Source organism: Myotis myotis, unplaced genomic scaffold (genome assembly GCF_014108235.1).
Source record: "Myotis myotis isolate mMyoMyo1 unplaced genomic scaffold, mMyoMyo1.p scaffold_m19_p_1, whole genome shotgun sequence".
NCBI classification, from domain to species: domain Eukaryota; kingdom Metazoa; phylum Chordata; class Mammalia; order Chiroptera; family Vespertilionidae; genus Myotis; species Myotis myotis.
In genome coordinates, this window is record NW_023416313.1 from 164,228,858 (window position 1) to 164,238,622 (window position 9,765).

At 38.8% G+C, this 9,765-nt stretch overlaps 1 long non-coding RNA gene across 1 annotated transcript in view; it reads left to right on the forward strand.

The window, feature by feature from the left end:
* The window catches only part of LOC118651371, a 91,791-nt gene extending 82,607 nt beyond the window's left edge, over positions 1-9,184 (forward strand). The window contains exons 6-7 of the long non-coding RNA XR_004966227.1: positions 1,010-1,011; positions 9,174-9,184. This is a non-coding gene — a long non-coding RNA (uncharacterized LOC118651371). The remainder of the gene's footprint in view (positions 1-1,009; positions 1,012-9,173) is intronic.
* The last annotated feature ends 581 nt before the right edge of the window (positions 9,185-9,765 follow it).

A 9,765-nucleotide genomic window follows, 5' to 3' on the forward strand; every position in this document is an offset into this window, starting at 1 on the left:
ACAGTTTGCATCAAACCTAACGCAACCTGGTGTTTTTAGTGTATTATTTTTTTCTGAGTTCCCCTCGGACAGTGATATGACTTCTCACATTTCTGTAGGAATGAAAATTAGATATAAAACTGTGGTACATCTACACAATGGAATACTACACTGCTATAAAAAGAAAGGAACTCCTACCATTTGCAACAGCATGGATGGAGCTGGAGAACATGCTAAGCAAAATAAGTCAGTCAGAGAAAGATAAATATCACATGATCTCACTCACTGGTGGAATATAATGAACAACATAAACTGATGGACAAACAGATCCAGCGACAGAGAAGCATTGATCAGATGCTCAAACCTCTGAGGGAAGGTAGGAGAGGACGGGATAAGGGGGAGAGGTCAACCAAAGGACTTGTACGCATGCATATAAGCCTAACCAATGGACACAGACACTAGGGAGGTGAGGCATGAGTGGGGAGTGGGCAATAGGGGAATAAAGACACATATGTAATACCTTAATCAATACAAAAAATTAATAAAAGAAAATCCACATAAAAACTATATATAAGGTATGCCGAAACTGGTTTGGCTCAGTGGATAGAGCGTCGGCCTGCGGACTAAAGGGTCCCAGGTTCGATTCCGGTCAAGGGCATGTACCTGGGTTGCGGGCACATCCCCAGTGGGGGATGTGCAGGAGGCGGCTGATCAATGTTTCTCTCTCATCGATGTTTCTGACTATCTCCCTTCCTCTCTGAAAAATCAATAAAATATATTTAAAAAAAAAACTATATATAAGGTTTTAATCTTACACTATGTAACACATATACCTGGGAAATTTTTGAAAAAAAAATATAAAGTGTTAATAGTGTATGTATATGGAAAAAAAAAAGAACAGCTCTGTACCTGATAACTCTGACAAGGTGTGAAATGCTAAGCTTTATATGGCTGTGATAAACATACACAAAGTTTTATTTCTTTTGTCTGAGGGCTCCAGGCTGTCTATCCTGGAGTAAAGAAATTATAGTCGTGTCCGTGCTCTCCAAATGCCAGCAACATGGGGAAATGCCAGCTCTTTGAGTGCTTCCTACACGTGGGCACTTGATTATCCAAAGACTGACAGTGTACAGGGCTCTCCTGGCTGATTTTCCGAGCTTCTTTTTGTTCACTAGCTGGCACCTTTTGGAATGATATTTGAAGGAATTTAGCAAATTATAGAAATTGTATAAATGAACAGAGGAGAACCTAGTCTAAAGTAAAAGAAGTAGAAAGCAATGGTAGGTGTTTTTGTTTACGTAAATGGAAATAGTATTCTTGTCCTTATGATTTTATATCCAGAGTACATTAAAATTCTAATCTTAAGTTAAATGTGATTTTAGCTTTTTGGTGAAGTCACAAGCGCCAAACCCTATAGCTTTGTGCTTGTGGTGAAAATGTGAATATGTGACCAACTAAGGCCAACTGAGGCTGCCGTGAGTTCTGAAAGGAAAAATGAAGCCCTGGGGATGTTGCTCTCCTTAGATACAGGAACATGCTACCTCTGGTTCTTGGACCAGCTCTTGATTTTTTCAGCAAAAAATCAAGAGGATAAGTTATATTGTGTTGTTTGACATTAATATACAAAAACCAGTGCATATTCTATACATTAGCAACATGAAAATAAAATTGAGAAAAATAATTCCATTTAAAATAGCATCAGAAAGAATAAATACATTTAATCAAAGAAGTGTAATGTAAGATTTATACACTGAAAACTATCTAACATTACTGAAAAGAAAAAACATTTTAAAAGGCTAAATAAATGAAAAAACTTGTTGTGTTCCTGGGTTGGAAGACAATATGGTTAACATGGGAGTACTCCCTGCTTTAGTTTTCTTCTTGCTGCTATAACAAATTACTGCAACTTTAGAACTTAAACACAATACAAATTAGTCTCTTACTCTGGAGGTTAGAGACTCTCCAGAGAACTCCAAGAACATAGGTCTTATAGGCTAATAGCCACATGTTGGCAGAGATAGCGCATTCTGGAGCCTCCTGGGGAGAACCCTTTCCTCGCCTCTTCAAGCTCATATTCCTCAGGTTGTGGCCACATCACTTTGATCTATTCCATCATTACAGTGCCTTGCCTATAGGCAAGTCTCCTGCCTCCCCTCTTATAAGGACATTTATGATCATATGGGTTCACCATGCTAACCCAGGAAAAGTTTAGGATACTAAATCACAACTGTAAAGTCCCTTTTGCCATGAAAGAGAACATATTCACAGTTTCTGGGGATTCAGGTATGGACATATTTAAAAGGAAGGCATTATTTAATATCACATTCCAAAATTAATCTACAGAATCTGGGCAACTTCTATCCAAATTCCAACTGCCTTTGCTACAAAAATAAAAAAGATCATTCTAAAATTTATTTGGAAAAGCAAGGAACACTCTCTAAAATGAACAAAGTTATAAGACTCAAGTCTCTTAATTTCAAAATTACAAAGCTTCAATATTCAGGACAGTATAGGACAAGAGAATTAAGATTCCAGAAGTAAACCCACACAACTATGGTTAATTGAATTTCAACTAAGTTGCTACACCATTGGGAAAAGAGTCTTCAATAAATGGGTGGAAATTACTGGGTATCCACAAACAGATAATGAAGTCAGACTGTCTATCACACATGATATAAAGAAAATTAGCTCAAAATGGCTAAAAGGCCTAAATATGAGAGCTAAAACTATAAAACTATTGGAAGAACACATAGGTTCCTTAGAAGAACACAAGATAAATCTTTGTGTCTTTGGATTGGGCAATAGTTTCTTATATTTGACACTGAAGGCACCAGCAATCAAATAAAAAATAGATACATCTGGCTTTATCAAAATTAAAAACTTGTGAGTGTCTAAGGACACTATCAAGAAAATGAAAAGACAAACTACAGAATGAGAGAAAATGCCTTAAAACCATGTTTTTAAAACAATGACAAAGGTTTGATATCTATATAAATTACTCTTACAACTCAACAAAAATAGCCTAACTTAAAAATAGGTGAAGGACTTGAATAGACAATTCTCCTAGTTTAGAAAAGGCCAATAAAGGCACTTGAAAATATACTCAATGCCATCAGTCCTTACGACCACGTAAATCAAAATTACAATGAGCCATCACTTCATACCCACTAAGGTGGCTGTAGTAATAATTTAAAAGAGGAAAATAAGTGTAGAGAAATTGATACGTACATTGCTAGTGGTAGTGTAAAATGGTGTAACTGCTATGGAAAGCTTAGTTCATCAAAAAGTTAAACATAGAGTTATCATATGATCCAGAAATTCCACTTCTATACACTCAAGAGAATTAAACATTTTTCTCACATGATGTTTATAGCAGCATTATTCATAAGAGCCAAAATATGGAACCAATCCAATTGCCCATCAACTAATGAAGTATAAACAAAATGCGATATGTACATACAATGGAATGTTACTCATAAATAAAAAGGAATCAAGTACTAATACATGTTACAAGATGGATGGACCTTGAAAACATTATGGTAAACAAAGAAGCCAAACACAAAAAGCCATATATTGTATGATTCCATTTACCTGAGATATCCAAAATTGGTAAATCCATAGAGAAATAAAGTAGATTAATGATTGCTGGGAACCCAAGAGAAGGAGGATGGGGCGTGACTGATAATTGGCATAGGATTTATTTTTAGGGTGATGAAACTTTCTGGAATTAGGTAGTAGTCATATTGCAGAACTTTGTGAATATACTGAAAACATATACTCGGTCTGTTATACCTTGTTATAACAATCTGAACTGACTAATACATTATGGAATGAAATAGAAGAAGAAAAATGGGAAAAAATAAGTCCAGGGAACAGGCAATATATTTGTTTAATAGAACAGAGTCTAGATCAGAGAGAGATTTAAAAAGGGAGCTGGAATTATGATTTTAGTTGTTTGATTTTTTTTAATTAAAAATATTTCCATGGACAACACATATACTGCAGATGGACCATAATATTGCTCTGTTTATCAAGGTCTCTTTAATTATTTTGTAAAGATAAAATTACAGTAGGATAGATATGCTTATTAGTTTTATTCATCTAGGAGTCATAGAAAGAATGTTTTCATTTTATGTATTGGGATATAACTATGTGCACACAATTTATAATGCCGTTTAGGAAAATACAATGAAGCAGCAAAAAAAAAAGGATCTGTTGAATTATTTCAGTTTGAAACCATTGTTTTACTTATTTTATTTGTTTGTAAAAAACTGGCTAATTCAGAATGAGAATTCAGGGTGAGTAAGAGGTAAAGATCTGATGATTAATGAGACAGAAAATAAAATACAGGGAAAAAGAAGAGCCTTGCCTGTGGTAAGGGGGATGGCCAATTGCAATAAGAGAGAATTCTCTTTGCACACTTGAGAATAAATCCCCCTTCCATAATGAGCCAGCCACTGAGATCCTATGTTATTTGGCTATTCCTTTAGGTACATGCCATTTTATAGGCTAGCAAAGAATAACAAAACCGGATGAGACAATAAACATTTTAGAATAATAAGCTGTTAGGTTTTTACAAATAGTAGAGTTTCAAATAGAGATAAATTCAGGCTTATATACATCCTGACTTCTTTCTCCAAGTATATGCTACTTTACCCTCATGCCAACTACATTCTTTTCTGGTCTTTACGGGGCCTGTGCCTTTTTGTTTCTGTTCAAAGTGATTCTGCCATAAAGCATTGTTCAGGACTTTGTTTTGGATTTATTTGTCTTCTAAACTCAGCACCAATAGCTACGTGAACTAGAAGTAAGTGATTTACCCACATAAACCTTATGCCCTCCTCTGTAAAATGTAAATAATAACATTTGCCTCAGGAACAAAGACTTCTGAGATTTAAAAGGCAGGTGATTAAATTAGATAATGCCTGTAAAGTGCTTCAGGGAGTACCTGAAAGAGTAAGCGCTCAACTCATGACATTACACAGCTAGTATTTTCTCAATTCCATAATCAGAAATCACATCTCTCCTCTCTTCTCCATGTGCATTAAACCTAGCTTACTTCCACACATTGTTCTCACCAGGCACTTCCATAAATAACCTAAGCCTTTTTCTTTTCCAGTAATCGCTGTGATCTCTTGAGCTCTTTCCACTCACCTGAATTTCACAATCACTGTCCTTGACTTGGCACCATCTCAATTCCTTCCCTCCTTCTAATTCCCTTCTATCAAAATCTGATCTATGACTCTTCTGGCTTTATGATTAAACTAGAGGCCCGGTGCACAAAAATTTGTGCACTCGGGGGTGGGGGGACGGGTCCGTCAGCCCGGCCTGTGCCCTCTCGCAGTCTGGGAACCCTCTGGAGATAACGACCTGCTGGCTTAGGCCTGCTCCCAGGTGGCAGAGGGCAGGCCCAATCCCTAGGTGCAGACCCTGGTCGGGCTCAGAGCAGGGCCGATTGGGGAGTTGGGTCGCCGCACCCTGTCATGCACAGAGCAGGGAGATTGGGAGGTTGTGATGCCACCCTCAGTCATGATCAGGGTAGGGCCAATTGGGGGGTGGGGGCACCGTCCCCTGTCACACTCAGGGCAGGGCCGATGGGGAGGTTATGGCTCTACCCTGTCACACGCAGAGCAGGGCCCGTGGGGGGGGACGGTTTGGGGAGCTCCCCCTCTCAGGCACAGAGCAGGGCTGATCAGGGGGTTGGGGTGCCTTCCCCTGTCACGAACAGAGCAGGGTGGATAGGGAGGTTGTGGCCCCACCCCCTGTCACACACAGAGCCACAGGGCAATCAGGGGGTTTGTGTGCTGCCCCCTGTCACGCTGATCCCGGTGCCGGGAGGCCTCATGGCTCCGCTGATCCCAGTGCTGGGAGGCATATCACCCTTTTACTATATAGGGTAGAGGCCTGGTGCAGGGGTGGGGCCGGCTGGTTTGCCCTGAAGGGTGTCCTGGATCAGGGTGGGGGTCCCCACTGGGGTGCCTGGCCAGCCTGGGTGAGGGGATGATGGCTGTTTGTAGCTGGTCACACACCCTTCAGGGTGGGGGTCCCCACTGGGGTGCCTGGCCAGTCTGGGTGAGGGGCTGAGGGCTGTTTTCAGGCTGGGGGTGACTAAAGCTCCCAACTGCTCCTTTTTTTCTTTTCTTTTTTTTAAATTCTGGGCCAGCTTTAGCTTTGAGGCTTGGCTCCAGCTCTTAGGCCTCCGCAGCTGAAAGTAGGTTTCTGGCCTTTGCTTATAATGTTGCGAATCTGCTGGCTGAAGTCCGGCGGTATTTGTTACAGAGTTTCTTAAACTGCCCGCTCAGAGGCCTGCAGCCACAGGTGGGGAATGTTGGTTTCCTCCGTCACTGAAGCAAGAAAGCCTCATCTTAGTTTCAAGCTGCCTGGCTGCCGGCCGCCATCTTGGCTGACAGTTAATTTGCATATCTCCCTGATTAGCCAATGGGAAGGGTAGTGGTCGTACACCAATTACCATGTTTCTCTTTTATTAGTATAGATAATTTGGGCAGATTCCTTTCAAAGTGTCAGGTAACTAGCCATGCGCCCTACAGTTCGTGTGCTTCATCGTTGGGCAGTGGAAACGAAAAGGCTAACCATGAGGCACCGGAAGTCCTAAAAAGGGTTTCCTATGGAACTGCAGAGACCTGCGCTTCCTCACTGAAATCAGAGTCCCTTGCTCTCACAACTTACTCCTCACATACTGTCTTTTCCAAAAATTCTGGTAATAGATCAAAGAAATCTGGAAACCACAAATGAGCATCTTACAATGCATTCAAATATAGATTCTATGTCAAACAAATACTGGTACTATTTATGTAGTGCTGTTTTCCTGGGGAATTTCTCAAACATCAATGCTCAATCATCACCTGGAGTTGCTATTTAAAATGCAGATTCCTAGTTCATTTGATGTGTAAAAATCATCAAGTGAATTTAATGTTAAGTAATTCATGCAACATACTTTGAGAAATGCTGCCCAGAATATGGAGAGTCAGGGTTCACATCTTAAGGAAAGAAAGCAAAAACCCCAAAGACGAACATATACATGACAATCACAACATATTATATAACCAATTTATGTATTATGCATTTATAAAAACAAATGTCTTTTGCTCGCACCTTAAACAAGTTTACTCTGTATCTTGAGCATTCATTCAATTTCCATTTAAACGAGGTAAAATAAAGCAATCCTTTGCTTAACTCAAGGAGTGCATTCTTGGAGCACTGGGAAAGGAAAGTGCCATGAGCAGAAGCCAGTTCCTGTGAGAAACGATATAAAATTTGGGGATTCACACCTTTTTTATGAATTACAATCCACTGGTGGCTTTGCTCTTATTATCTTTATAAAATATTTGCTTTCACCGAGATTTTCAGAAAAAGAAAATCTCTGAGAGATCAATTCTCAAGACATCAGAAGAAAATACCATTAACCACTCAGACACTTCAGGCAATAGGCAAAGTCCACTAAATGAGACACATTTTCCTGCGGAAGAACCTCATTAAAGTGTCTCATGTAGGTGCTTCAAGGAAGAAACTGCTAGGTGACAAAATGATTTCGATATTATGAAAGTTCATTGAAAAAGGATTCTGTCTGTAATGAGATGGGGGTGCATGACCCATGGAAGTACTAGAGCCAAAGAATTGGCCATGGCAAAAGCATTGAAAATAAAAGCAAAACTGTGATAATAACCTTAGAAACCAGTTATGTCTCTGGCAACCGAAAGAATGAGCAAACCATCAGGTAGAATGAGAAAAATATAGGACAAAGCACATAAATGGTGGTTTTCTTTAAACCTTCTCTCTCTTACTCTCTCTCTCTCTCTCTCTCTCTCTCTCTCTCTCTCTCTCTCTCTCTTTCATACACACACACACACACACACACACACACACACACACACCTCACGGTAGACCACATTTTATATTTTCATATAGTTTTTTTTTTTGTTTAGTTGCACAACTTCCTTTTAGGGGTTACTTCCATGGTTCACTAATGATTTCATTTATATATTTTTTATTTATTTGCTTTAAAATGCAACAGAGATCAATAAAAATTCAAAGTATTCAAATACCTTTCCTTTTCATATACACATAAAATCTTGATCTTTTGAAATCTGGCTTTTATTTTCAACTACCTCTAAAACCTCTGTTAAAGTTAATGTTATTTTCTGGACAAGATTAATATTTTGATTAGGCTTTTTATAAAACACCCTTTTTAAAAAAGTTAGTCACCTCCTTCCTTCTGAAAAATTGTTTTAAATCTTAATTTGGCCTCTTCCTCTGTGACTCACTTAGCTTTATTTTCTTAAATAGAATGTTTTCCTTTCTTCTTTAATTTTTTCATTTTTATTGAATTTATTGGGGTGACACTGGCCAACAAAATTATACAGGTTTCATTTGCACAATTCTACAACACATCATTGATACACAGTATTGTGTGTTTACCACCATGGAGTCTTTGTCCATCACCATATATCTTCCCTACACCTTCCTCCCTCTTCTTCTACTCCTACTCTTGGCAATAACCATACCCTTGTCTGTGTCCATGAATATTTTCCCTTTTATATATCTTTTTGCACAATCCCTTTACCCCCCTTCCCCCCGCCCCATCCCAACAGTGGTCAACCTGCTCTTTATCTCTGTCTCTATTTTGCTTCTTAGATCATTTTGTTCATTAGATTCCACATGTAAGTGAAACCATATGGTACTTGTGTTTTTCTGACCGGGTTATTTCACTTTGCATAATGCTCTTTGGGTCCATCAATGCTGTCCCAAAAGGTAAAATTTTCTTCTTTTTACATTGTATAAATGCACCACAGCTTTTTTATCCACTCATCTATTGATGGGCATTTAGGCTGCTTCCAAATCTTGGCTATCCTATATAATAAATAGCTAATATGCTAATTAGACCAAACAGCAGAGCAACCATCTGGACAAAATTCCAGACAAACTTCCGGATGAAGCCAGAGCTGTGAGGGCCAGTCGAGGCAGCGAGGGCCGAGCCCCTTACACGAATTTCATGCATTGGACCTCTAGTTGTAAACACTGCAAGGAACATAGGGGTGCATATATTCTTTCAAACAGTATTTCGGGTTTCTTCTGATAAATTTCCAAAAGTGGAATCACTGGGACATAGGTAGTTCCATGTTTAATTTTTTTTGAGATAAATTCATACTGCTTTCTGCAGTGGCTGCACCAATCAGCATTTCCAGTGAAAATGCGTAAGGATTCCATTTTCTCTATATCCTTGCACATACTTGTTGTTTGTTGATTTACTGATGATAGCCATTCTGACAGGTGTGACGTGATATCTCTAATCATTTTAATTTGCCTTTCTCAGATGATTAGGAAGATTGAGCATCTTTTCATATATCAATTGGCCCTCTGCATGTTCTCTTTGGAGAAGTGTCTATTCAGGTCCTTTGGCCATTTTTTAATTTGATTGTTTGTTTTTTTGGGTGTTGAGTTTTATAAGTTTTTTATTAAGTTGGATATTAACCCCTTATCAGATGTATCATTTGATAACATGTTCCCCCATTCAGTGGGTTGTATTTTTATATTGTTGATGGTTTCCCTTTGTTTATTTTCCTTTCCTTTCCTTTCCTTTCCTTTCCTTTCCTTTCCTTTCCTTTCCTTTCCTTTCTTTTCTTCTCTTCCCCTTCCTCTTTTCCTCCATCTTCCTTTCTTCCTTCCTTCATTTTATTTTCTGTTTTGCCCTTCCTTCCTTCCTTCCTTCCTTCCTTCCTTCCTTCCTTCCTTCCTTCAGTTTTTTATCTTATCCTTATCCTTGTGTGT